Below are 22,319 nucleotides of genomic sequence, written 5' to 3'. Positions count from 1 at the left end.
GGCACATAGTCATGAACAGACTATTTTTATAGAACTACTATGTAATTTCTATTATATTAAGAGCATAAACATGAAGCAAAATGATATAGAAGATAAAAGAAAGGAATGCTTTCTCTGTTAGAAAATTAGAAGCAGGTTTCAAGGAGGAAGTAGTCTCAGAGATGAACCTCTCATTACAGGTAGGAATTTCATTTTGTTCAGGTAAGCTCCATGCTCAGCTTATTATTTGTATGTGTAAGGGAGTCAGGAAGGAGATGACAAGGAATTCTCAAACATTTAGAAATAGATTGTGAGAAGAACCTGTAGCATTTTGTTTGTAACTTATTTGCCTATTCCTAGCTAAATTGGAGTAAAGTGTAAAAAAGTCATCATAGAGAAACTACTCTATCTCTTGGGAAATCTGGTTTCATTCTAATACATCAAATAGTTCAGGTGTTTCAGTCTTGTCTGATTCTTCCTGATCCCATTTTTTTTTCTTGGCAAGGATTCTAATGCTGTTTGCCAGTTCTTTCTTCAGCTCCACAGAAGAGGCAAATAGAGTAAGTATTTTATCCAGAGTCATGCAGACATTAAGTGTCTGAGGCCAGACTTGAAATCTGTTCTTTCTGATTCTAAGACTGGTACTCTATTCAAGGCACCACCTAGTAGTACTAAGGCACCCCACATGTATAGTAGTAAAGAAAAATATATTAAATCAGTTGAAATCACAGTCTCATTGGATTTTAAATTGAATTAATCCAGAGATCATTGTAAGGGCAAGTGAAGTAGGATCTTTTGCTGTTTTTACTTTAGTATAATGAAGAAGTAGAACGCATTTGATTGAATCTTGCCTTTATCAATTAAGAGTCTTTACTAGGAGTAAGTACAGACAAAAGTCCAGGAGAAAAGTAGAGAGTTTCTTTAACTAGAAGAAGTATATGTATTTGTGTTGATGATGTGATTAAAGATCTTCCCCATCCATTAATGGACCTGCCCATTAAAGGAAATTTGATTAGGTAAGATTTATAAGAAGGGCCACACCTTTTGTTAATGAGACGCTGGTGTTCAAGGGTGGACCTAAAAAGGTATAAATATTCTGAGGGTGAGGATTTACTTTGGGGCTTAGTTTTTGGAAGGTTTGTGTGCCAAATGACACTCTGGGAAGCTGCCAAGCAGCTATGTCCCTTTCCCCCACCCCTCAAACTTTCCCCTGAACTAACTGAATGATACGTGTGCTTGAACAGAATGATCGTTAATCCCTCAAAAGTTCCCTTTCCTTTTATGAATGCAGATTTAAGAACCTGTGATAGCAAGTCCCCATGTGAATGTTTGGGTGCTTCTTGATACAATCATTTATTTGAATCTCTTCATGTTACAGTTAAATAAATTTATGAGTAAGGAGATGAAATAACTCATCCAGGAGAATTCTTCATCTTTGTTCCACCTGTTGATTTTCTGGCCTCCCTTCACCATTCAGTTCAAATATTCCCTTCAGCACTAAGCTTTTTCTGGTCCTCATTCCTACTAGTGCCTTTCCTCTGGGATTATATTCTACTTATCCTGTATATATCTTGTATTTGCATTGTTGTTTACCTGCTGTCCTCCTCATTTCATTATGAAGTTCTTGAGGGAAGGGATCATTTCTTTGGTCTTCCTTTGTATGCTTAGCATAATGCCTGATATATATTAAGTACACAGCAATTACTTATTGACCTCAGGACAAGCTAAATGACCAATTCAAATCTTCTGGATACAAATGGAGAAAATAATGATATTAAAAGAGAAATATGGAAAGGGAGTGATTAGTTTGCCAGGCAAGTAGACAATACAACTCAAAAATAATTCTACCTTTTCTATTCTTTGCAGAAGGAGGTGGAGAGAAATCAAATATCTATTTCTATAAAAATAACTATGTGTATAAACATCTAATTATTTAACTCTATGTGGACAAATGTATCATGTATGCCAGAGGGTCAATACAGACCTGAAAACCTTGGATACATGTACAAAGTAGGTGCTAAAGTATTTACGTTTGTCCCTTATTAAAACAACAATAACAACAAAACAAAACTAATGAAAAAAACAAGGCTATTTTTTGTTTATATTTTCCCATTAAAAAAAATCAGATCCTTGGAACTTTGGATTACTGCTTACACAAATATGAAGAGCAAATATAGATTCCTGTATTATACCAAGAGAGCAGTTAATTAAAGCCAAAGGCTTTTTCCTCCACTAGAAGGAGGGGGTCTTATGAATGGTGACTCTATTTCATTTGAATCATCGTGAGTACTGGTGCCAGGAAGATAATCATTATCCCAATAAAGATGAGTCCAGGGAACTGAAAACATGCATTATATATCACGGGTTCCATGCCAAATATATCAAGTAAGGAGCCTTCTAGGAATGTTTTCTTGAGCAAGCTTTGAGTTTAAAAGCAGTTATTGGATGATACAGCTGCACTCTCAAAACTTTTTAAACTGAACTGCAAACATGGACTATTAAAAAAAATAAAGAGAAATAATTCTGTTTCAAGAAAAACTATACCATCGTTAATAACAAAGTACTGTGATGTAGGCCAAAAATACATTGAAAATTAATATTTAGAGGAAAATATTTATCTCTGAACCATTTTATCACTTAAAAAACGAAGAGTTCCCTGAATTTGTCTACACACACACACACACACACACACACACACACACAGAGTTATTTAAATTTACCATTCTAAACTTTCTTCCTCATTTGACCCCTCCCTCACCCATTGAGGTTAAAAAAAATGTGACACATTATTCATTTGGATTCATGTAAAACATTTTCATATTAAACATGTGTATTGCCCAAGCAATATTCACAGAACTGAAGACAATTACGAATGCTGGTGCAGTTCTGAATTGCAAAGTATAAAAGACCCTCCGTATAAAAAGTGTAACAGTAAGCACCCCAACATAAACAGGGGGACCTGCTACCACAGGTTTTTAGATCTGCGTTTATAAAAGGAAAACATTTTCAAGGGGTTAACAATCACTTTAATCAAGCAAATCAATATCAAATTTTCAGAGAAAATATAGAGAAATCAAAATTCAGCAGACATACTTCCAAAATGTCTGACCATTCCATGAATACATAGTTACCAGAGAAGGAAGCATCAATTTCAGAGTTTCAGCTGAGGGGCTCCTTAGCGGCTATCCAGAGTCTCTCTGGCCAAAGTAACACTTTTCCAGTCAGTAAGGCCCAAAGTAAAAGCTCACCCTCAGAGTATTTATATACTTTTTAGAGCCAGAGGTCAGTAACTTTCTGACCCAGTGCCTCAACAGAAAAAAAAAGCTACTTGCTACCTTCCTACAAAACACTCTCCTAATCAAGCTTCCCAAAATGGGTAGGCCCATCAGCGGATGGGAAAGATCCTCCTTAATCACTTTATTCAATCAGAGGTACTTTTAGTAAAACAAAAACAGCAAAAGATGCTATTTTAGTTGCCATTACAAAAGGCAGAAGAAAAACATTCATGCAGACACCAGAAAACCAAATCCCTCATAGTAGTCAAGAAGTCAATACACATTAGCACATATAGGGATGAAGGCATTCCCAAGTCTCCCCTCCCTGCTGCCAGGGCCTTCCCATAAACCAACACTCAAGAGCTTTGCTGTGTCTGCTGGCCTGTGTCCTCTCTCCTCTGCCCCAACCACTATCACTAACTTCCTCTTCTTTCTGCTCCACTCTTGTTCTATGTGTTCAGCAAGTTCCTCCTACTACACTTGACTTAGGCTTCCAGGTGCTTTCAGCAGGTCACATGGGCCTATTAATGAATGGGAAAGATCTTCCCATTTAAATTGCCATTATACCATGCTAAGAAAAAAGGAGAGAAGCAATAAAAATAAAGAAAAAAAACTTCAGTCTTTACTTAGTGTTGAGAGAAATGACTGTTCTCTCTTTCATTAATAACCAATTACTGAAGGGGAAACTTTTCTACTTGATCATCCATAAATCTCCCATTGTGGGAAATCTTAAGCAAAGAATTACCCAGGCTAAGATCTAATCATACTATAAAAGAAATTCTAAGTTTAGGCTAATAGGTGTATTCCTCTCATTGTGTTTGCTCTGACAGGTCTGGGAAAATGTGGAATCTCCCTTTTGTAGGACAGGTGACATTGACATTGATAGGTCTCTTTGATGATGTCTTGACTGATACAAGTCGTCAAGGCAGTCATTGTAATGAAGCCCAGACCTACTTTGCAAATTTCATTTTCCCATTAACTGCTAACCAATCAGAGCTCATTGTACCTCCAGGAACACCAGTTCTTCCAAGGGCATCTAAACTCTGAGCCCACCACCATGAGGAGTCTTTGGCATTTTAGAGGGTCACTGACCTCTTTTATTAATAAACATGCTAACACAAAGTTCTCTTCATTTCACTCTTCAGTATTTCATGTAAATCTTTCCATTTTTTCCCCAAAATCATAGAACTCCTCATTTCTTATAGCACAGGAGTATTCCATCACAATCATATATCACAATTTTCTCCAATTGATGGGCATTCCTGCAATATACAGGATTTTTGTTTGTGTGTGACCACAAAGAGAGCTGCTTTAAACATTTTAGAAGGATAGGTCCTTTTTATTCTTTTCTCTAACCATCTTTGGAAATAGACCTAATAGCTGCATTATTGAATCAAAGATTATACAGTTTTGTAGTTCTTTGGGCGTAATTTCAGGTTGCTCTCCAACATGATTTAACCTTTTCACAATTCCCCCACTAGTGAATTACTATCCTTATTTTTCCACATCCTCTCCAACATTTGTCACTTGCCCTTTCTATTATTTTAGCCAATCTGGAAAAATAAATATTTATTTAATATGGTTATTTATGTATCCTACGATCTGATTTTACTTTTAATGCTAGTATGATAAGTTTCTAAGTTATGAAGTACTTTCTTCTAAGTAGTAAAATTCTGTTATTACAGTGCATACCATATTTCACTTCTCTCAATACACTTTCTCCAAGGACATGTAGAAAAGTTGCAGTAAAGACATTTAAGTGAAGTATTTATAGTCAACAGAGAGATTTTAGGATTAATCCTAAAGGTATTTACTAGCTTACCTGTTTAAAACAGACGTATCATCAATAGACCAGTTTTATATAATTACTAGCTATGTTTTTTTAAATTTATTTTCTAAGAGGACCATGATATGAGGGAAATGATAACATGACTTGAGGTTGACTTTGATTTGAATGAGAGAGGGCTGTTCAAGGTCACCAACCTCACTTTCTCCTCCACAACCATCTGTGTCCAGTGTCCAGATGTTCATCGGGATGACTGGAGATGACCCAGGATGCAATGGGAGACTCTGGCCCTTTTAGGCTAAGGCCTTGCATTCTCTATGCCCATGGTTACATAGTGTAAGTGAGGTAAGATTTCAACTCAGGTGTTACTGATTCTAATTTATATGCTCTATTCCCTGTGTCCCATAGCTGCTTAGTATCAAATTGATCTTGAACCTATTTACAAAAAAAATTATTGGATTTTATCAGTCTAGGGAGATGACCTCTCTATCACTAGAGATTTTAAAAATGGTGAAATAGGCACTACTGAGAAAGTTGAAGAGACGATTTTTTTTTTCCAGTAGAGGTCAAAATATTTTATTTTGTGCATGACACCGAATTTGAGATTTTGTGACAATGTGAAAAAAAGAGTTATCTTTTAAATTTAAAGCCATACATATCCTTGAAATATATTTTGTATTTCAGTTTTGAAAGATGCTTAAGCATCAGACCTTTCTGTGAGACTCATGAGTGAGCTTGATCAGTATTACCAAAGATCAGTGCTCTGGCCATTGTCATGTAATATATACATACATATATACATACATACATATATATATGTGTATATATATATATATGTATGTGTATATATATATATGTATGTGTATATATATATGTATGTGTATATATATATATGTATGTGTATATATATATATGTATGTGTATATATATATGTATGTGTATATATATATATATATGTGTATATATATATATATATATATATATATATATATATATATATATATATATATATATATATATATATATATATACTGGAGACGCTTCAATTCTGAAGAACCACCATAAAATCAGAATAATGTCACTGAATCTATTCTCTTTTTTATTAAATTATTTTATTTGTTTTCAGTGTTCTACAGGCACTTCCATATATCTTAGATTTTTTTCCCCTCCTTCCTCACTCCCTCCCTGAGACAGCATACATTATATAGGTTCTACACATACATTCCTATTAAACACATTTTCATCTTAATCATGTTGCATAGAAGAATTAAAACGAATTGGAGAAACCATAAAACGAAATGAAACATAATGCAAAAGAAAATGGGTCTGCTTCATTTTGCAATCCAGTTCCATAGTTCTTTCTCTGGATGTGGAAAGCATTTTGCCTCAAGAGTCCATTGGGAATTTTTAAGTCCTTGCATTGCAATGAAGTACTAAGTCCACCAGAAAAATTCCTCTCACGCTGTGATTATTGCTGTGTACAAAGTTCTCCTGATTCTGCTCCTTTCAGTCAGTATCAGTTTATATAAATCTTTCCAGCTCTCTCTGAAGTCTTCTTGTTCATCATTTCTAATAGCACAATAGTTGAATTTATTCTCTTATTCTTTTCCCAGAATAATGTGGTACAGATTCTTTTTTTTATACTATTCCTATATGACACTTCTAAAGGGCAACACATGACATCAGTCCTGGGGAGTCAGCTCATTCCCCAGTCCATATATTATTTGTTGATAAACTTGTCTCTTGTAGATGTCTGTACACGTCCACAGTGACCCCCAAACTCATCTGTGACTTGTTGACTGAAAACAAGAGCATTTACTACACCAAATGCCTAGCCTAGCTCTCTACAATGAACTTCTCTTGGGTCACAGATGTCTTCATCCTCACAGGGATGGCCTGTGATTGGTATGTGGGCATCTGAAAATCTCTGCATTATCAGGAGATTCTGACGAAGCATGGGTGTAGCATGATGGTTTTAGCTGCCTTTAATGAGGAAATCGTTCATTCGTTTCCACATTTACTCATTGTTTTAACATATTTGTGGCCCGAAAGAAAATAGGTCACTACTTCTGTGATATGTATCTTACACAAGAACTTGTCTGAAGAATGATGCTCAAAACGTGGATCACTTAGTCACTGTAACTTCAGAGATGGTGGGCTTGGTAGTTTTCATGGTCTTTATGTCTTCCTATGCTGTGACATTTTTCTCCCTTCATGGACACACTGGTGAGAGTCACATGTGGTTCCCATATCACTGCTATAATTTTATTCTTTGACCCTATGTTCTTCATTTACATTAGACCATTCACCATCTTCAAGGAGGACAAAGTGGTGGCTCTTTCCTATACTATCACTGCTGTCATGCTCAACCCTTTCATTTATACTTTGAAAAAAATATATACGTGAAAAATATAGAGAAGAAGGTTTGCGACAGAAATATGCTTCTAGTAACAAAGTACATTTTCTAAAACTCAGTTCTATAACTGACATAAAAGCTTGCTAAATGGGAAGCATAACAATTTGATCAGTCAGTAAACTAAGACCACAAAAACAAAATTAAGTATGTAAGGCCCTCAGGGTATTATTTAGTATAATTCACTCTTTTTCTAAATAAGAAAAGTAAGGGCAAGAGAAGTGAGGTGTCTGATCAGAGATCCCCGAAATCCCAAAGAGCAGGTTGACTTATAAATAATAAAGAATGTAGTAGTATCAATTCAAGAAGAGATTTATTCAGAGACATGTAGCTAGAGAAAGCAATTTACAAAGCAGCAATCCTGGTACATATTAATCCAAGTATATATTAATACAGCAGACTTTTATTCCCCAAAATATCAATTTTATCATATAAATATGTTGACTTTTTACAAATAAAAAAAATGATGATAAGAGAAAATACATATCTTGGCCAAGATCATAAGGGCCATCATTATGGTCAGGATATAAACAAATGCCACACAAAAGAATAATATTGAATAATATGTCAGGAAGAATTTTTCTTTTTCTTTAGAAACAAAAATAATATTAGGCAAATGGTACAGTTTATAGAGTGCTTTATGAGTAGCTAAATGTATTATTATGCTCTTAACAATTCTGGGAAGCAAGATCTACGTTTACTGTATTTTATAAATGAGACATTAGAGGCACAGAGAAGTTAAATTAATTGTCCAGTGTCATACTATTAATAAATGTCTTAGGCAAGATTCAAATTTGGATCTTCCTCAGTGTAAGAACAACATTCTATATACTACAAAACTTTGCTTCCTGACACGTAGCTAGATCAAAAAAACTTTCAAGGTATTCCTTCTTGTCCACAGAACTATGGAGATGGGTCTACAAAATAATCCCTTCTTTTCACCCCAGTTTTCTACTTATTAAACATTGAGAAATACGCTTTGCTATTTTGACAGATTTCTATAAATGTCTTCATAGGTAGTTAAAAGTGTTGTTCTCCCTGAAGTTAAGAACTCAACATTTGGGGATAGTGGTATTCTAGAAACTCAAGAGATGACTGTTTAATTTTCATTGTGAGTATTTACACGAGTGGTGAGGAATTCTTCTATTAAGGGAACTTGTTTTTTGAAGTTTAGATTCAGTCAAAAGGCCGCACTTGAGGACCTATAGAGCCACATATGGTCTCAAGGATGCAGGTTTCCCACCCCTGATTTACACCTTGAAAGAGACAATTAGTCCTTGATTTATTGATCATTTTCACAGGTAAGTCATGTCACATTCTCTTTCTCTGACTCTCCTTTCCCCCCCTTTGCCTCCTCTGTATTTTTCCTTTTTCATTTCCCTATTCCTTTTCCTGTTTTTCTCCTCTTTCTTCCTCTGTACCTCCCATTTTTGTGAATTGTCTTGTGTATCAACAAAGTAGATTTCATTAATTTAACGCATTAACAATTTGGGGGAAATTCCTAGGCTGACTTTAACTATTATATTCTTCTAATCCTCAATGATATCAAAATATTCCATCAATTTTCTTGGAAATCCAAGCAGTTCCATCAACCCCATTATATTGTGGCAGAAGGATTTATGATTAATTATTCTTTAAAAAAACACAACAACACCAACAAAAAAACCTATCTTTTAAGTTGCAGGCCGTTACAGTCTTCAGTTACCCAGGAAGTAGACAAACAGGGCATAAGACTAAAACATATAAGAAAGAGAGTGGTATGGGAAAAGGATGCTCACTCTCAAAATCAGAAGACTTCCCGATTCTAGTCCAAGGTATGTGATCATGGTTATATGACCACAAACAATCTACTCCCCTCAACTGGAATGATTTCCTCCTCTGTGAAATGTCTTGTTTTTGTTGTTGTTGCTATGTTATTCATATAGTCACTATCATCACTTGGTACTTATAGATTTAGAGATTTCTTGTGATCCTTCTCATAAAAACAAACAAAAATTTTCATTTTTCCTCCTCTGTCCTTATATTTTATACTCTCTGTTTGTTGCCGTGTGGTTAACATCAAGATATATTGATGATAAATATAAAACTGCTTACCTAAGTTCAAAAAAATAAGACTCATTTATGTGGCACTACGTGGATTTTGGCAGAAGTTGCCTGAGTCCTCCAACTCTCCCCCTGTATTTAGAACTTTAGCAGTATAGGACAATAAAGAGAAGAAATTTAGGAGTCAAAAGACCTGGATTCAAATCCTGCATTTTATTCTTTATAATTATGTTTCCTTGAACAGATCCTAGTCTCTTTAATATCATTTTTTTCTTTTTTTTTGTTAAATTAGATAAGCAGACTACAAAGCCTTTGAAATCCTTTCCAGTTGGAATCTAGAACCTTAAACTATAACTTATCTATCAGGAAGCATTTAGTAAACATGTACTGTATTTCAGCCACTGTCACAAGCTCAAGTGCTATCATGCTCTGTCCTCAAATACCTTACATGTTATCAGAGAAGAAAACGTGTACATGTGCAGAAATATACAAAATAAACATAATATAGTTTTGAGGAAGGTAGGAAGGAATCAAGTAATGCACATTCCCAGGGATCACGTATTTCTTTTATGTTGAAGTTGTACTTTAACAGAGTTTGTGAGTGAAAAGGTAACTAAGCAATTATAATATAAAGGATAATGAAACAAGTGTTGATATTAGTGTATACTCTCCTTTTTATGCTTTAGAGATCTTTTATTCAAGATACGAAATTTTACCTTTTTCATAGGTAAGACTAATTTGCTAATGCTGTAAGTACTAAAACCGTAAGTTGGCAGAGCAAGTCCTGAAAGATATGATGTAAAAATAGTTTTCATAAAGCACCATTGTGACTTTGATTACAAAATGGCCTTTTCTGATGCTGCTAAGCCCAAGTAAGGACAATTTCTATTTATAGTTACTTCCAGAAATTGTCTTTAGCATTTAACTGTAAATAATAATATCTTCTTGGAAGCCAAGGCACTGAATATCACAGGCACCCATAAATGAGGAAGTGTGAAGACAAGAGTTTAAGCTGTTACTTTTTACAAAAAAATAGATCTGTTGATTTTCTCTAATAAACTCTATTCTTTATGAGTATATTTTGCATTTTCTGATCAAAAGTGACTGCAGGACATTTGAGAGGCGTAGTAGGAGATCAAAACATACTCAGAAATAATAAATATATGAAAAGAAAAAAGAACAAAAAAGGGAATTCTAAGAATCAGACCTCAGGATTGTGTGTATATCCCAATTCTTGAGGAGAAAAGACAGAGAGATAGGAAACAGACTAGGAAGCATCGCATAGCTCACTTTTGTTGGATTACAGGTTGTAGCCAGGTACTGAAATATTTAAAATAAAAAAATAGAACCAAATACATTTGATATTAAAATAAGAAGGCACTGAATTTGACTGTGATGGGTGAGATAGTCAGACCTCTGTTTAAGGAAAGTCACTCAGGGAAGAATATATAGGAGTAAGAAGAAGGGTTTCAAGAGAGACACATCAATTAGGTAAATAAGAAAATAGGGTTATGACTTATTAGGGACTAAAGCATGCTGTCCATAAGTTGTATGTCTAAAGAAGAGAGAGACGTAGAAGACACAGTAGAGGGAGAAATGACAAAATTTAGTTAGTGACATGACATGTGTAGTGAAAGAGGGTGAGAAATTGAGTATGAAAATGAGTATGTGAATCTAAGTGACTAGAGGAGTGAGGATATTAGGGATTGTGCTGGGGTAATCTTAACCATCTTGCGAAGAGCCGGTTAATAATTCTTTCTTGCGAGCATGTAGTATCTCAAAAACTGGCAATGACTACAAATCGGGACTTGATGTATTGTTTCTTTGATTGCCTAGATTCAAGGAAGTTCTAATAATACAGATTACAGTTCAAAGTATATGTGAATACTGTTTATTTTCCCCCAGACCCCAGCATTTAACAACACATCCCTTTATTGCTCTATAATCACTGCCTGAGTTTAGAAAGAGTGCAGTAATGAAGTCATCACTAGAATGGAGGATTAATTATCCAAGGATAGTAAAAATAGGATGACGATGATGATGATACAATGGTTTAAGTTTTCCATGTGTTTTATATCCATCACCTCACATGATCCTCATAAGAACCATGATTCTGATTATTAATATGGGCAAAGCACTAGGATTAAGGGAATTAAAAGGAAAAGGCTTCCTATAAAAGAAATGATTTTATTGACTACTTAAAGGAAGACAAAGAAGTCAGTAGGTAATTGTATCAGTAAGCACCCCAACATACACAGACTCTTTGATATGCCTTTCTGAAAGGAAAGGCAATCTTTGAGGTGTTGACAATCACTTTAGTCAAGTACAGGTATCAGAGAAAATCAAAATCAAAATTTCAGAGAAAATACAGGGAAATCAAAAGTCAACAGATATGCTTCCAAAATGTCTGACCATTAACATACATACATCTTCACCAGAGAGGGAACATGTGAGTGTCCCAAGGGGGAGGGCCTGCTTAGAGGATTCCCAGAGTCCTTTTCTGGCCAAACACTTCCATTTGTTAAACCCCAAAGTAAAACCTGATCCTCAGAGTATTTATACTCTTTTTGGAGCCAGAGGGCATGACCTTCTGACCCAGTGCCTCAACAGAAAAAAAAGGTACTTGAGACTCTGCTACAAAACAGCTTCCCTAATCAAGCTTCCCTCAATGGGCAAGCCCATCAACGGGTGGGGAGTATCTTCTTTAATCACATTCAGATGAAGGCATTATACTTCTTGATTATACCAAAACAAAAACAGGAAAAGATTCTAATTTGATTGCCATCAGTGTAGCGGAAGAGGGAGAGATTTCTAGGTATGAGCTAGACAAAATCACCATAGCTAAAGATCAAGTGTATTGCTCATGGAAGAGAAAGCAGACCAAGACACTGGATCAAAGCAAATGGGGCAGTAAGGTGTAGGAAGACTAGAAAGGTAGGAAAAGGCAAGGTTATGGAGGGCTTTGAAAGCCAAACAAAACTGTGTTCCTTTGTTTTTTAAATTCGATCCAGAAGATAGAGGATAGGGGACAGTGGAGTTTACTAAGAGACTTATATAGTTGGACCCATGCTTCAGAAAAGTCACTTTAATGGTTGAATGGAGAATGGCTTGGAATAGAAAGAATATTGATCAGGAAGACCTACCAGTAGGCTATTGTAATACCTGGGCATTAGGTAATGAGGACCTACACTACACTGGTGATAGGGTTACAGGTGAGAAGGGGGGATAGGCCAGAGGTATTACAAAGATGAAATTGAAAGCCTGGTCAAAACATCAGATGTGTAGTGGAAGGGTGAGATATTGTGAGCAGTATAAGATAACTTCTAGCTTGCCAGCATGAGGCACTGGGAAATTGTGCTGCCTTTTACAGAAATAACAAAAGTAGGAGGGCCATAGTGATTGGAGTGAAAGAAAATAAGTTCCATTTTTTTTGTATATTTAGCAAAAACATCTTCTGGACATCCAGTTTGAGGCGTCTAAAAGTCAGTTGGATGTTGGGGACAAGATGTTAGCAGAAAGTGTGGAATAGGGCATATGAATTTGAAAATCATCAGCACAGAAATGGGAATTAATCATATTCATAAGAATCAATGAAATTACCAAATAAAGTAGTAGGAAGAAGAGAAAAGGGGACAGGACAGAACCCTAAGGGACATTTACGACTCTTATTTTATTTTGCTTAACCTATTTCAGCCTCATTCATCCCCTGGTTTAAGCATTAAATTTATGTTTGTATAAGGCAAAAAAACTCAATAATTAAAGAATAAATGTCATAAACAAAATGTGGTAATAATACTTGTAATATCTACCTCAAGATTATTATTAGGCTCAAGTAAGTTAATGTGTGGAAAGTGCTTTGAAAGGACAAATAATTGTCTATTATATTTTTGATTGGGAAAGGTATATGGTCACTAGGTCTATATACTAGTTGCCTAGAAATATTCCTTATGATGATTAAAGCTCTGTGAAAGATAACAATCTCACCAAAGAATATGAGAATGTTTAGACACAACAGTATCTAAGTAATCTATTTATATCTTGGAGACACTATAAGATAATGGACTTGGAGTCCAGAGTCATAGTCTTTTAAATTTTGATTCAGAAATTGATTAATTGCATAAATAAAGTACATATGCTTAAGTGTTCTCAACTTCTGTTTCAACCATGATGTACACAGAATTTCCAATAATCTCCCAGAGCTAATGTTAAGGGGGAACACTATATAGAAAACTTAAAGGACTACAGAAAAGTAAACTATTATTTATTATACATAAAAATATTTTATATGCCATTTATTTGGCATCTTTAATAACTTTCTCGTATTTGGCTAAATTGATCTATTTCCCTAATATGGTTACTTAACTTTTTTGTTTCCCTCTACAAGCCTGGTATAAGAATGTTTTGAGTTGTAAGAAAATGCTTTAAAAGAGATTAAACATTTTATTTAGGTGTATTTACCTTGATACTAATTATATAACGATTTATAATTTTGTGCTTCATCTGACTCAAGAAGTACTAGAGTTCTTCAAAATATTGTGAGATAGGTTTTAGTAAAAATATCGCAGAGAGATTTTGTGTTCCAGTTGAGGATGGAGAAATGACATGTGGAGTCCCTACAAAATCTGACAATATGTGTTATTTGTGTACTGACATTGTAAATGGATATCAATGCTTGCCCAATACATAACTTATGTACTGAATTTTCATTTTTCAACATGCTTAAATCTTTATACTTCTCTAAGTCTTGGGAATGGGTTATGATGTACATTGTTCTCAATATGTGTTTCTTACATTTCTTTATTGCTTATATCCTTTCAGATTTTATTCTGGGCATTTTTCATGATGAACTATGAAGAACAGGAATAACATCATTGAATTTATTCTTTTAGGAGTTTCTCAGAATAATGATGTTCAGATTCTGTGTTTTATCCTATTCTCATTCTGTTATGTGGCTCTTCTAACGGGAAATTTGATAATCATGATATCCATCCTGGGCAGTCAGATCACTGACCAACCCATGTACTGTTTTTTAACTTACGTATCCCTCATAGATGTTTGATACACCTGCACAGTGACCCCAAAGCTCATCAATGACTTGCTGGTTGAAAGGAAACGTATTTCCTACAAGAAGTGCTTGATCTAAGTTTTTACAATGCACTTATTTGGGGCAATAGAAATCTTTGTTCTCACAGAGATGGCCTATGACCAGTATGTGGCCATCTGCAAACCTCTGCATTACCAGGTGATCATGAGCAAGCAGAGGTGCAATATGATGGTCTTATTTGCCTTTGATTGGGCAATTCTGCATTCATTTTCTGAGATTGTGGCCCCAATGAGATAAATCATTATTTCTCTGATGTATATCCCTTATTGGAACTTTCTTGCATTGATCCTCAAAGGGTGGGGTTTTTAGTCATTGACAGTTCAGGGAGGGTTGCCTTCATGGTTTTCATAGTGGTTATGGGTTCATACCTTATGCCCCATGGGTACTCTTCTGAGAGCTACAGAAAAGCTCTTTCTGCATGTGATTTCCACATCACTGTTGTGGTCTTATTCTGTGGTCCTGTACTCTTCATTTATATTAGACCAGTCACCACCTTTAGGGAAAATAAAGTGTACACTGTTTCTTACACCATCATAGCTCCCATGCTTAATCCTTTCACCTCTACTCTGAAAAATAAAGACATGAAAAATGCAATGATTAACATATGGAGCAGAAACAAGTTTTTGAGAAGAAAGCTCAATTGCTGAAAAAAAGCTGCTCCTCACCAGATTTTCATGGTTCAAAGAAATTCAAATTCAGTGCCTATTTAAGTTTGTCTGAAGCCAATAGGATTTAGGGTAGGAAAAGACTAGTGAACTATGTAGTTAATACAAACTACTTTTTTTAAATGGAAAAAATGGCCAGAAAAGACTAGAAAGACCAAACAGTACAATGTTGGATAATAGGTCAAGATGTTTGTTCACAAATATGTGGTTACAGGAATAAGGAGCTTCTCCTTCCTCCCCCATTAGTAAGCTTTTTAAATTCAAACGAAAAGGATATATTTTGAACACTGTTTCCATTGGTAAGTTGTTTTCTCTCCCCCTCCCCCAATATTATTTAAACATTATCAATGAGGGGATTTTTTTGAGATCTATTTGAAACACTTTAACATCTTTCAATTTCAATCTTGCAGAGAAAAGTGAGACAAAGGGAAAATCTTATCCTAGAGGCTTTACCCAGTCTAACTTAAGGGAGGAAGGGAAGGAGAGGGGAAGGGAGTTTTAGACAGCAGTCAACAGAGTACAGGGGACAAGAGAAGAGAGGAAATGAGAGGAAAAGGGAAGGAAAAGGTAAAAAATGAGATAAAAGAGGAAAAAAGCAAGGAAGAAAAGGAATAAAGAAAGAAAAGATGGAAGGAGGAAGGAAAGAGGAAAAAAGAGTGAGAAAAGTGCTTTCAAAAGGAAGAACAAATATGTTCATGGAATTTTTACATCTGTTTTCGATTCTAATTTGATGAATAGTGTATTAATATTGGAGTCAGGTAGAAATAGATTGGTATTTCCCTTTTATTTTTCACCCAGTGGAAGTTTTGCTTATTTCAGAAAACTAAATTGACTGTCAGGCCTACTCTTTGTGTTTTACCTTGCTTCTGTGCATTACTAAAATTGTAGTAATGTAGTCTCAAAGTTTCGCAACTAACAGTCAGAGAGGCAGGAGAAGTTTGGCATTGGGAGTCAAATGTACCTGGGTTTGAATGCCATCTCTGACATTAAATGAATGTGTGATCACAGGAAAATTAGTAACCCTTTCTGTGCCTTAGTTTTGTCATCTTTAAAATGACAGCGTTAATGCTTAAGAAGGCATTTTAAGGTCTGAAGGAGATCATGTGTGGAAATCACTATTTAAATACATTTTTTTTAATCTAAGGAGGTGTATTTTCATGTCTTTCAAGTTAGATTCCATAAAGCCACAAAAGGAAAACCATGAACACAAAGATATAATTAAACATCTGAATGGTCCAGCTATTTGGACAGAGATGTGAATGGCAGAATATAAACAAGGTCCTAGAGTTTCCTGGTAGCTGAATGCTCATCTCATTGTATTGTACCCAGTACAGACTTAAGGTATGCTTATCGAATCATACTGAATTATATAGGTTTTTTTTTTTTTGAATTTCAACTAATAAAATGAAATAGGTAATAAGAAAATCAGTTTTGTTTCCTTCTCTATATGTATCAGCTAACTTGGTGCTTTACTCATGGGGAAATGCTTAATAAATATTTGGTGATTTCATAATATTTGAATGGAAATATATTGAATAATTAGAAGTAGATATTGAGTTTGATCATTTTTGCAATGATAGGTAGCACATGTGACTATGACTTAAAAAATATAAATTTTGAGAGGGATAAGACAACCAAAGGAACCATAAATAGTCTGATAAATGCAATAAACTATGCCAGAAGAAAGCTAGGAAATATTCTAAACACAAGCTGACAAGAAAAAAAAATCTACTGATACACACACACACACACACACACACACACACACACATCCATACATAAGAGAGTGCGTGTGTGTATGTGTTTTCAACAAGGGGAATTTTAGGAAGGAAATCAGCCTGAAGTGGAAATTGAATAATACAGTTCAGTTGTTTCAATTGTGTCCGTTTTTGTGTAACCCCATTTGAGGTTTGTAGGCAGAGACAATGGAGTGATTTCCCATTTCCTTCTCCAGTTCATTTTATAGATGAAAAAAAACTGAGATAAATGGGTATAACAGACTTGCTGAGGACCACAGAGCTAGTGTGTGAGGTCAGATTTGATTTCTGGAAAATGAATCTTCCTGAATCTAGTTCCAATACCCTATCCACTGTACTACCTAGCTCTCCTGAACAATATACTACTATTACTACTGCTACTGGTGATGATGATGATGATTCATGAATAAGTCATTACACCAATAAGTAATTTTCTTAAAGAGAAAAGTTATAACAATGGAATATATTGAACTTTTAGAAAGTAGCTGACACAATTCCCAGAGGAAAATTTATATTTCAGAACTTCGTAAATTAAAAGAAAGAATGAAGTTATCCATGATTAGGGAGCCAATTAGAAAAAATAGAACAGTGGGGTGGAGACAAGATAGAGGAGTGAGAGCAACTGCTAACCTAAGCTCTTAGACAAACTCATTCAGATACCTCTAAAAAGAGAATTTGACCAAATTTTGGAGGTGCAGAATTGCCCGGGGCGACTCCCGGGCCTTCGCCTTCTACTTACCTATCCCCGGTCTTCGGACGTCTCCGGCCCCTCTCCTGGTTGGGGGAGGGGAATTCCCTCTCCCTGTTGGGGGAGGGGAATAAACAGGCAGAGCACCCGAAAGGAGTTGCAGCCAGCAAGCTTTATTGCGTTTCTTCTCCTCCAGCTCTCGTGGTCATACCCTTTTATTATCCCCTGTCTCCTCCCCCGTACCTCCCATGGGTGGGCGAGCTCCTCCCAAGTGCCTCCCAGTGGGTGGAGCCAGCCTGTTACCAGGGCCATCCCAGTACCCCACAAGGGGGCAGGTTCGGACCCTCAGGCGTCTCACGGTCCTCACGGGAGACCCCGGTCCAGAGCTGTCCCCCAACATCTCCCCCTTTTTGTTTTACACGGGTAGGTTGGGCGATTCCCCCCATGGGGACCTGCCCTCGCGGTGTCTCAGAGAAAAGACATCGCCTTTAAGACTCTCCAGTGCCCGTGTCAATAATTGCAGGAGGCACTTCAGGAGACACGGCAGGACGAGACACATAAGGACAAGAACTGCAACGGAGGAGAGCACCCCTGGCAGCCAATGCAAGTCCAGGATTCGTTGTAACCAATCGAAGATGGAACGCTCTTCTTGTTCACGCTTTTCCTCAAACGTTCTGGAAAGGTTATTCAGCTGATCAATAAGCAAGTCCAACTGATGGATGTCATCTGTGGCGTTGTAAGCCAGCATAGCCCCCTGGAGGGCTTTGCGGACCGCCGGCCATTGATTGGGGAAGGTTGAGGAATCAATTGGGAGGTTAAGGACGCAAAGCGGGCGATATTCATAATGGCATTGTAACATCTCATAGCGTTGATGTAACGCCATTTGGTCTCCTAGCCAAATTACCGTGTCTTGCAGGGCAGTGATTTGGCTTTGGAGGAGATGGTCTATGTGGTCCTGACGGTGCCACGCCGCTACCTCTGATTTCATGAAAGATTGGAGAGTGGAAGCTAACAATTGTCCTTCCTCTATTAGTTGTTGAATCTGAAACTCTTCATAAGGTGGGGAGTCCCTGTGCTAATGCCCAGTAGGTGTCGCCCCTTTGATCCACGGCTCTCTGCTCTGCGGGGGTGGCGTTGTACCATTTGGACTGGACAGCCTCGGACCCAGGAAGGAACTGTTGTAAGGCCATCAGAAGTGTGAGCATGGTTATCTCACGCTGTTTGCACACCCGCTTTGGACGGTGCCTTCCTCTCCGCCCTTGTCTCCTCCTTGCCTTCAGCTTCTCGCAGCTCAACTGCCCATAGTGTGGGGATCCAGATCTCCGTCCCTGGGTCGGCTCCATCTGGTTGGACACAAAGATACCCCTGACCTCTCGCTATAACTACTCCAGGGCCATGCCATTTGCCTTCTTGGTCCCTCCACCGGATTCGAGCTCCTGTGAGGCAGGCAGTAGGGGTCTTTAACGGCCTTTCCCTTCTGCCTCCCATCTCGTGGAGATAAAATCTTTGTGCGGGGCATGTACCATTGTCTCGGATTTGCAAAAAATTGTGAGTGAAGACGGCTTGTGCCAGATCACCTCGGGAGAGGCTCCCCGCCGCCCTTACTCCCCCTTTTTGTTTTAACAGAAGAGTTTTTATAGTGCGGTTAGCACGCTCAACAATGGCCTGACCTGTGGGATTATATGGGATGCCAGTAATATGAATAATAGAAAATTCTCTACAAAAGGCGGCAAAGGCAGAGGAAATATAAGCTGGCCCATTGTCTGTCTTTATGGCTCGAGGCACCCCAAGCATGGCAAAGCAACCATAGAGGTGGTCGATCACTGCACGGGCTGTTTCCTTAGGTTGTATAGAGGCCATAATAAAATTGGAGGCCGTATCAATACAAACATGTATAAGAACTTTGCCAAAATGTGTTACATCCATTTGCCAAAGATCGTTAGGGAGATCACCACGGGGTTAATTGCAGTGTCTCGGGCAAGAGGGCGAAATGGGGCACAATTGATACACTGTTTGACTATTTGGCGAGCGTTTTCTCTGGACAATCCATAAAGGCGTCGCAAAGATCGGACAGATAGGTGATACCTATCATGGGCTGCCTGTGCTTCTAAATGCAGAGGGAATATAAGGGCTTTATCTACAATATCATTACCCTGATAAATGGGTCCTATGGTGGACATATGTGAGCGAATATGCAATACATAAAGAGGAGTAGAGCGTTGTAACATGGACTCTTGAATATCATATAGGATTTGAGCTATAGTTGAAGCACGGGGATTAATGAGGGCAAAAGGTAAAGCAGCAATAGCATTTGCACAATACAAGCTATCAGTAACAAGATTAAAGCTCTCATTAGGTAATATGGAGAGAGCATATTGTATTGCCAGCAATTCATTTTTCTGGGCTGAGGAATGCTCGGTGGTGTACACCTTAAGGAATTGCCTGGAAGGGATATAAACCGCAGCCCTATGGTTTTTAGTAGCATCCGTAAAAACAGTGGGTCCCGTAACTGGCTGTAGAGATACAATAGTAAAAGGCATATGGATAGGAAGGACTTCCCATCCTCTAAGCGCTGGGGGGAGCAGAAGCTTTATGGTATTATACATACATAAAAGAGAGGCCCATTTTGGAATCTCATCGGAGAAGCACCTTAAGGCTTCCTCTGATGCCTCTAAATTCAAAATGGGAAATCTGCCAAAAGCCAATAGGCAGCGCTCGGCACCTAAAAGAAAAAATTGGGCGACCATTCGCCATTTATGTGGAAGGGCCTTTTTGTTGCTAGGGGGGTACAGCCACTCCAAAATGCCATGTGATTGATAGAGGCACCCAATGAAAGTACTGGCTTTTAATATAGTGGCATAAATGGGTTGGTTGGGTTCCTGCCGCACAACAACTGTGGAGCATCTGTTGAGGATGCTCTTGGCTGCCATTAAGGCCTCGGATGTCCAATGTCTGGGTGAAAGCAGAGCGGGATCCCCTTGCAGCAAATCATACAACGGGTATAATTCACCATCAGGGATAGGGGTAACTGCTCGCATCCACTGTATAGCGCCAATCAGCTTTTGAAAATCGCTGAGAGTGGTGAGCTGAGAAAGATCAATGCTCGGAGGACGGCGAGCAATCCGTCCTTGTTTCAATTCATGGCCAAGATACTGAAAAGGGGGTGTAGTCTGTACCTTGTCTGGAGCCACAGTTAGCCCGTGGGCAGCTAAGGTATCGACCATAAGTTGAGTAAACGCTATCGTGGAATCCTGACTAGGTGTGGCAATAAGAATGTCATAATGAATGATAATGGCCTTGGGGAAGCACTGTCTGAGTGGGGAGAGGATGGCGTGGACATACATTTGGCACATAGTAGGACTGTTTGCCGTCTCTTGAGGGAGCACGGTAAAATGATACCTTTCATATGGCTGCTGGCGATTTTCCGAGGGAATGGAAAAGGCAAATTTGACTCTATCTTGTGGATGTAAGGGAATGCTATAGAAACAATCTTTGATGTCAATAATTGTCATACTAAAATCTCGGGGGATCACAGCAGGGCTAGGGAGACCAGGTTGTAGCGCCCCCATAGGCAGCATGCATTTAATAATCTGTCTAAGGTCTATGAGCATGCGCCAAGATCCATTTTTCTTTTTTATAACAAAAACAGGAGAATTGTAAGGGCTTGTAGTGGGCTCAATGCAGCCCTGCTCCAAAAGGGAAGCAACTATAAAGCGTAAGGCGGTGAGCTTTTGAGGGGTTAGGGGCCACTGCTCAACCCACACATGGGTCTCGGTTTTCCATGTTATAGGTGGGCTGCTCACCATCACAGTGGCCCCGGAATGTTTAATTGAAGGTGTTCTGGGGTGGTAAGGTGTAACCCAAGTTGCTGAAGAAGGTCACGCCCCCAAAGGGCGTAGGCAAGGCCGGTCAATTTCAAAGGCCTAAAATACCCCTGATGATTCTCAAAGGTCCAATTCAAATGTTTAGCAGCCCGTAGTGCCAAACTGGCACCCCCTACTCCAGCAACCTGGGCAGCACCATCGTTCACCGCCGAACTAGGGTCCCACTGGGATGCATTGATGACTGAGATATCTGCTCCGGTGTCAAGCAGACCCATGATTGGGCGTCCTTCAACCAAAACTTGTACCATGGGGCGATCGCCCACAATGGGAGAGCACCAATTAACTTGATGGGTTTCCTGCCTGGACTCTTCAACCCAAGGCAGAGAGATACCCCTCCCAACGGGAGTTCCTTGGGCAATGTTTATGGGACAACAATGAGGATTGTTCAAATAAATGGTAAAGGATCCGCTAGCCAACAATTGAGTATGTACTATAAATGGCACATAGCCAGAGGGTCCCACCACCAGACGGGGGAAAGGAGCGGGGGGCACGTCGAACCCTTCAGTATGCCAAGGTCTTATAACTAAATCGGCATCGGGGGAATCCGTGGTAGACGTGCATATTAGGGTTGCAATTTTTGGAGAGCCTCTTGATACTGCTGCGGGAACGATAGGGGTACAGAATTCCCGGGCTGGGGGGCAGGGACAGGGCCTACAGCCTCCACTGGGAAGATCTGTTTCTGGGGTCGGGGGCCCCCCCCAAGGGAGGCCCCCTTTCCCATTTCC

At 38.1% G+C, this 22,319-nt stretch overlaps 2 pseudogenes; one reads left to right on the top strand and one right to left on the bottom strand.

Annotated features, from left to right (window-relative positions):
* LOC140516707 (olfactory receptor 5W2-like) overlaps positions 1-22,319 on the bottom strand; it is a 226,340-nt pseudogene that overhangs the window by 6,010 nt on the left and 198,011 nt on the right.
* On the top strand, positions 14,346-15,247 carry LOC140516666 (olfactory receptor 4P4-like; annotated as a pseudogene).

This window comes from Notamacropus eugenii, chromosome Y, assembly GCF_028372415.1.
Source record: "Notamacropus eugenii isolate mMacEug1 chromosome Y, mMacEug1.pri_v2, whole genome shotgun sequence".
Classification (NCBI taxonomy): Eukaryota; Metazoa; Chordata; class Mammalia; order Diprotodontia; family Macropodidae; genus Notamacropus; species Notamacropus eugenii.
This window is presented reverse-complemented; position numbering and strand designations above follow the sequence as displayed.